A 7,767-nucleotide genomic window follows, 5' to 3' on the forward strand; every position below is an offset into this window, starting at 1 on the left:
ACTCACGGGAATCCCCCTCCCACAGCGTCACAGTCACATGACATGAGGTGTTTAAAAAGGAGCGCAAACATGACACGAGATAGGCTACTTGTGGTTTTATTCAAGTAGAACACTATGGCTACGTCAGACGATGAGACAACCTATGGAAGATTCGACCTTAGCGCCGCGAAAAAAAAAAGATGCACATGGACCTTGTTTAACGCGATTTCTCCTCGAGCCGGCGGAGCGCAAGTGAAATACTTTTCATTTGTCTGGAGGACGTGCGTGTAGGCTACGTATGTTTATGACTAAATCAATAGAGAAGTCAGATTGGTTAACTTGCATAACGACGAGCGATACAACACAAAATCAACGGACTATCCCAATTTGTTTTGTTTTTTACGGAAAGGAATTGGATTTTATTTTATACAGGAGTATGGAGAGATGACGGAATGGATATGCCTCTCTTTATTGGCGAGTGGGCTGGATTAACCACGGCCACACGAAACCGACTTCTCGTGGATTACGTTTACATACTTTTTTGGAATGGATGTACCCGAATGTTCGTGGTCTATTTCTGAGGATGAGCACTTAAAATAGCCTACTACGATTTAAAATTCATGTTTCGATGGAAGGTTTACCTGTGTTGGAACAGATTTTTTCTAAAATCACGTAGGTTTTTTAAATGGAGCGACACATTTGGATCTGTTGATGGATATACGCACCAATAGGATTAACGGCTGCAACTGGATACCCACAGAAAAGCATCGATTGGCTGAATACATTTTTGTGATTATTTAATCCTTTCTATGTAAAGTACTTTGAATTGCCAGTGTATAAATTGTGTTATATAAATAAATTTGCTATGCTTTGCTTCGTCTATGTCACAGGAGAAATTATATTTAATTTACAACTCTGTACACTCAAACACCCACCCCACCCCACTCCACCACACTTTTGGACTGAGCCCTCCAATGTGGGAAAATTCCCATGGTCCACATTTAAAGTTGTACTTTTCACAATCACATACAAAAAAGACATTAAAACAATGTTTATCACTAAAATACAAAGGGTGGTAAACACACATTTGTAAAATGTTAAAAAAGTTTGAATTGCAAACATGTTCTAGAATTAAAACATCTAAAACAACATGTATTAAAATTATATCAAGCAAATAGTTCTATTTTCTAACATACATTTGAAGAAAAGTTGTACTTTCACAATTACATAGTGTTTAAAGGCATTAAAACGTTGTATAAATTGAAAATACATTTGTAAAATGTTAAAACGTTAAAAACGATGTGCTTTAAACTTTTTAAAAAGTGAAGCAATGTATTGGGTAACAGATCAGCGACTTGTCATTAATTAAAGAAAAGTTTTGTTTTCCATATATATGTAAAACTTTTTTAAAAACACTGTTTAAAGTTAAAATGCAATTGTTCAGTATTTGTACATTTTACAACGTTATCTGAAAAAAGTTACAATGTGGTCCTTCACATACAGATTTAAAAACCTGTTAAAAACTAAAAAAGTCAACGTTAAATCATTTAAAACAAGTTATAGAATGTCTTTCACGAACGACTTTTAAAGATAGCCTACCAGAAAAAATGGAAAATTATGTTTTTAAGCAATGTTTCAAATGTGAGCATTTAACATATCAGACAACAACAGTTAAAAAATACGTAAAACGAATAGTTTTTAAGCAAAACCTTTTAACATTACAAATCACACTAAACTTTTGGCATTAAACATATCATGCAAAAGTAGTTAAAATATGTCTCAAACTATTTTTAAAAACATTAATACAACTCTTGCTTTACAAAAACTGGTATTACACTAAAACAAGGCACAAAATTTAATATTTCATTTACCCCTAAAGTGGGCATATAGTTATTTATTTATTTTTACAGACCTAAAATCATGATGCTTCAAAGTATGGATTGGAAGTAAATTACCAAAGACACAAACGACTTAAACATTTATACATTTGTGTGTTGCAAAAGCAGAAGCCTATCTTCTTTAAATAAAGATTCACCTTTATTTATACTTTAATTTCTTTAAAACAATCTGGTGACCTGCATTATTTCTGTGATTACTTGATTAGTAATATTGCGAGAGGTTTCCTAACACGTATAAAAACTCAGATGTGTTTGTGACAAACACGTCATCTTCACTTAGAAGACTTTTTTTTTTTTTTTTTTTTAAATGTATGACTGAACCCATTTTTCTTCTGAACAACTTACATTTCATATGAATTACCTGAGCCATTTAACAACCACAGGAAATGCATGTTGATTTCTAAGTTTCAGACATAATGCAAACATCCAATGTTTGAGAAAGCTAATATTGGTGTAATCTTTGTGAGATCTCACTCACAAACGCAAAACTTTGTGTTGGGTGATCCACACATAGCTTTACTAAAAGAAAATATTATGGAAGTCATTTTCAAACTGTGAGTGGGCTATGCTTCAACATGTAATTATACCATATTTTATATATTAATATCATGGTTCCATGTTGTTTTAATGTTTGTTTGTTTGTTATTAACTAATACATTTTTTAACTAACACTTCAACATCCTGCACAAATTAAAGAAACGTATGAGCTAAGGATGTTCTCTGACCCCCAAATAAACGGGTAATGGAGTGTTCACAATCTACAATATACAGTTAGATATTCTCCTACTTCGTATGTGTGTAAATAGTTGTGCTTATGGACTAACTTTAAAACATAATCTTTATACAGAATCACACGTCTATAGAAATAAATGACAATTAATAATTTAAGTGATAGTCTTTCTGTTTGACTAAATTGATACTTCATTTAGTGCAACTTTTCCCTCTATGAATTACACAAAGTGCATGCTGTTTTACACTTAAACTATTACAACAGAATCACATCTGACTATTGCACTGAGAGAGGCATATTCATCCAAGCTCGAGACTGTTAAACAAAGTTCCACACTTTGGTAAAACCTAAATTCTAGAGGTCAACCCTCCTTTCACGTAAAAATACCACGTATCAACTGTAATTCATTAGCTTAACCATGTTGTTTAGTGACACACACATAATAACTGTGTAATAATAACAAAATAAGTGTAATAGTTAGGCAAGTTTGAAGTGTAATACTCATCTTTCACGTCAATGTTTCGTAGACATAGCAGAAAGATGTTCTAAAATAAATATGATTTGTTTAGTCTTAAACACTCTCATACTAGAAGGACCGTCATTTAATTCTCTTTATGCAATATTTGTTCATGTTTTTCATACATTCCTATATGAACATGTTTGACCACGCTCTGTGACTATACACTTTTTGCAAAAACAAGATGTAAACAGTGTAATATGTAAAATGTCAATTCAAACGCTAAAACTGATCACTATAGTGGCTTTTCTGTATTTGTTTTAAATGGCTCATGATAATACATTTACTTTTAACCCAGTTGACCTCTAGAATTTAGGTTTTACCAAAGTGTGGAACTTTGTTTAACAGTCTCGAGCTTGGATGAATATGCCTCTCTCAGTGCAATAGTCAGATGTGATTCTGTTGTAATAGTTTAAGTGTAAAACAGCATGCACTTTGTGTAATTCATAGAGGGAAAAGTTGCACTAAATGAAGTATCAATTTAGTCAAACAGAAAGACTATCACTTAAATTATTAATTGTCATTTATTTCTATAGACAGCTCTCAATGAAAAGTCTTCACCTAAAACATACGGTCCAACATACAAAATGTAAAACAGGGTCATCATTTGCATGCTTTTGTGAATTTATAATAAACTATGTTTTTGAAGCCTCTTTTCTTAGAGGTTTGGGTCTTTTGAATCTTACATGGATGTTTTGGACACGTGTGATTCTGTATAAAGATTATGTTTTAAAGTTAGTCCATAAGCACAACTATTTACACACATACGAAGTAGGAGAATATCTAACTGTATATTGTAGATTGTGAACACTCCATTACCCGTTTATTTGGGGGTCAGAGAACATCCTTAGCTCATACGTTTCTTTAATTTGTGCAGGATGTTGAAGTGTTAGTTAAAAAATGTATTAGTTAATAACAAACAAACAAACATTAAAACAACATGGAACCATGATATTAATATATAAAATATGGTATAATTACATGTTGAAGCATAGCCCACTCACAGTTTGAAAATGACTTCCATAATATTTTCTTTTAGTAAAGCTATGTGTGGATCACCCAACACAAAGTTTTGCGTTTGTGAGTGAGATCTCACAAAGATTACACCAATATTAGCTTTCTCAAACATTGGATGTTTGCATTATGTCTGAAACTTAGAAATCAACATGCATTTCCTGTGGTTGTTAAATGGCTCAGGTAATTCATATGAAATGTAAGTTGTTCAGAAGAAAAATGGGTTCAGTCATACATTTAAAAAAAAAAAAAAAAAAAGTCTTCTAAGTGAAGATGACGTGTTTGTCACAAACACATCTGAGTTTTTATACGTGTTAGGAAACCTCTCGCAATATTACTAATCAAGTAATCACAGAAATAATGCAGGTCACCAGATTGTTTTAAAGAAATTAAAGTATAAATAAAGGTGAATCTTTATTTAAAGAAGATAGGCTTCTGCTTTTGCAACACACAAATGTATAAATGTTTAAGTCGTTTGTGTCTTTGGTAATTTACTTCCAATCCATACTTTGAAGCATCATGATTTTAGGTCTGTAAAAATAAATAAATAACTATATGCCCACTTTAGGGGTAAATGAAATATTAAATTTTGTGCCTTGTTTTAGTGTAATACCAGTTTTTGTAAAGCAAGAGTTGTATTAATGTTTTTAAAAATAGTTTGAGACATATTTTAACTACTTTTGCATGATATGTTTAATGCCAAAAGTTTAGTGTGATTTGTAATGTTAAAAGGTTTTGCTTAAAAACTATTCGTTTTACGTATTTTTTAACGGTTGTTGTCTGATATGTTAAATGCTCACATTTGAAACATTGCTTAAAAACATAATTTTCCATTTTTTCTGGTAGGCTATCTTTAAAAGTCGTTCGTGAAAGACATTCTATAACTTGTTTTAAATGATTTAACGTTGACTTTTTTAGTTTTTAACAGGTTTTTAAATCTGTATGTGAAGGACCACATTGTAACTTTTTTCAGATAACGTTGTAAAATGTACAAATACTGAACAATTGCATTTTAACTTTAAACAGTGTTTTTAAAAAAGTTTTACATATATATGGAAAACAAAACTTTTCTTTAATTAATGACAAGTCGCTGATCTGTTACCCAATACATTGCTTCACTTTTTAAAAAGTTTAAAGCACATCGTTTTTAACGTTTTAACATTTTACAAATGTATTTTCAATTTATACAACGTTTTAATGCCTTTAAACACTATGTAATTGTGAAAGTACAACTTTTCTTCAAATGTATGTTAGAAAATAGAACTATTTGCTTGATATAATTTTAATACATGTTGTTTTAGATGTTTTAATTCTAGAACATGTTTGCAATTCAAACTTTTTTAACATTTTACAAATGTGTGTTTACCACCCTTTGTATTTTAGTGATAAACATTGTTTTAATGTCTTTTTTGTATGTGATTGTGAAAAGTACAACTTTAAATGTGGACCATGGGAATTTTCCCACATTGGAGGGCTCAGTCCAAAAGTGTGGTGGAGTGGGGTGGGGTGGGTGTTTGAGTGTACAGAGTTGTAAATTAAATATAATTTCTCCTGTGACATAGACGAAGCAAAGCATAGCAAATTTATTTATATAACACAATTTATACACTGGCAATTCAAAGTACTTTACATAGAAAGGATTAAATAATCACAAAAATGTATTCAGCCAATCGATGCTTTTCTGTGGGTATCCAGTTGCAGCCGTTAATCCTATTGGTGCGTATATCCATCAACAGATCCAAATGTGTCGCTCCATTTAAAAAACCTACGTGATTTTAGAAAAAATCTGTTCCAACACAGGTAAACCTTCCATCGAAACATAAATTTTAAATCGTAGTAGGCTATTTTAAGTGCTCATCCTCAGAAATAGACCACGAACATTCGGGTACATCCATTCCAAAAAAGTATGTAAACGTAATCCACGAGAAGTCGGTTTCGTGTGGCCGTGGTTAATCCAGCCCACTCGCCAATAAAGAGAGGCATATCCATTCCGTCATCTCTCCATACTCCTGTATAAAATAAAATCCAATTCCTTTCCGTAAAAAACAAAACAAATTGGGATAGTCCGTTGATTTTGTGTTGTATCGCTCGTCGTTATGCAAGTTAACCAATCTGACTTCTCTATTGATTTAGTCATAAACATACGTAGCCTACACGCACGTCCTCCAGACAAATGAAAAGTATTTCACTTGCGCTCCGCCGGCTCGAGGAGAAATCGCGTTAAACAAGGTCCATGTGCATCTTTTTTTTTTCGCGGCGCTAAGGTCGAATCTTCCATAGGTTGTCTCATCGTCTGACGTAGCCATAGTGTTCTACTTGAATAAAACCACAAGTAGCCTATCTCGTGTCATGTTTGCGCTCCTTTTTAAACACCTCATGTCATGTGACTGTGACGCTGTGGGAGGGGGATTCCCGTGAGTGATGTCATTTTAGGGATGTTCTTAAATCGAAAATAACCTCTCAGCTTTGAGAGGGGTGTGTTAGGGGGTGTGGCCTCTTTGAGCCGCTACACCGGTTTTCTATGGCCATTCAAGTCCGGCCAAGGAGCTGCGCGGTCGCTTTTTCTATTTGGGAGCTCGAAGGGGGGGCGTGGGAAATTCCCACGGTGACTTCTGAGGAAACACTTTTATATCTTTTAAACTCTGAGTCTTTAACAATTGGTTATGTAAAAACGTAAAGCTTTTAAACTAGTTTTATGTAAAAGTTTTACAAATACTGTATGGAAGTTAGATCTTTTTTTTTTTTTTTTTTTTTTGTAAATGAAAAAAAACTCTCTTAAGTTGTTTTTACTTTTCTGTATATGGCTGAACGTTGTATTTTTAATGTTTTAACATCTTTTAAATAACACTAACAAATTTTTTTTATAACTCTTTTAGAGAAAATGCAATTTTAACTTATTTCACTGTTGTTTTAACGTTTAATATGTAATGAGTGTAATTAATGCACATATGTCTTCTTTAATGAAAACACTGTGATGTCACGTCACATCTGTGTCATCCGGAGGCCTCCAATGAGACATAAGTAAAAATATCTAATACTGAATTAATAACTAAATTAAATAAAACGTACAAAATTTAAAACAATGTTTTGATTAAGTATTTTTTACCAACGTAGACTTGGCTTCACAGACCGGATTTCTCATTCATGTTTTGCTTTCCGAGCGCATGGATGCTTTTGTGAGACAGTGAAAGATATATATTTTAGCTAAAAACTAAACAAAAGTTTATAGTGAATTGTAATGTTTAAAAGTTTTGCTTAAAAACTATTCACTTCATGTATTATTTTTTAACTGTTGTTGTTTGATATGTCTGATATGATGTTCACGTTTAAAACATAATTTACCATTTTTCTGCTATCTTTAAAAGTTGTTAGTGAAAGACATTCTATAACTTGTTTTAAATGATTTAACGTTGACTTTTTTGTTTTTAACAGTGTTTTAAAATCTGTATATGTAAGAAGACATTCTTGTTTACATTTTTCTGATAGGCCTAACGTTTTAAATACTACCCTATACACCTTTGTATTTTAAAGGTCTGTATCATTTTATTAAAGTTAAAGTTATTTTATTATTAAAATTGTATGTGAAAGTGTCACATGTGTGTGGAAAATGTTTGCCTAGAGCTTACGTT

Source organism: Squalius cephalus, assembly GCF_949319135.1.
Source record: "Squalius cephalus genome assembly, chromosome: 22".
NCBI classification, from domain to species: Eukaryota; Metazoa; Chordata; class Actinopteri; order Cypriniformes; family Leuciscidae; genus Squalius; species Squalius cephalus.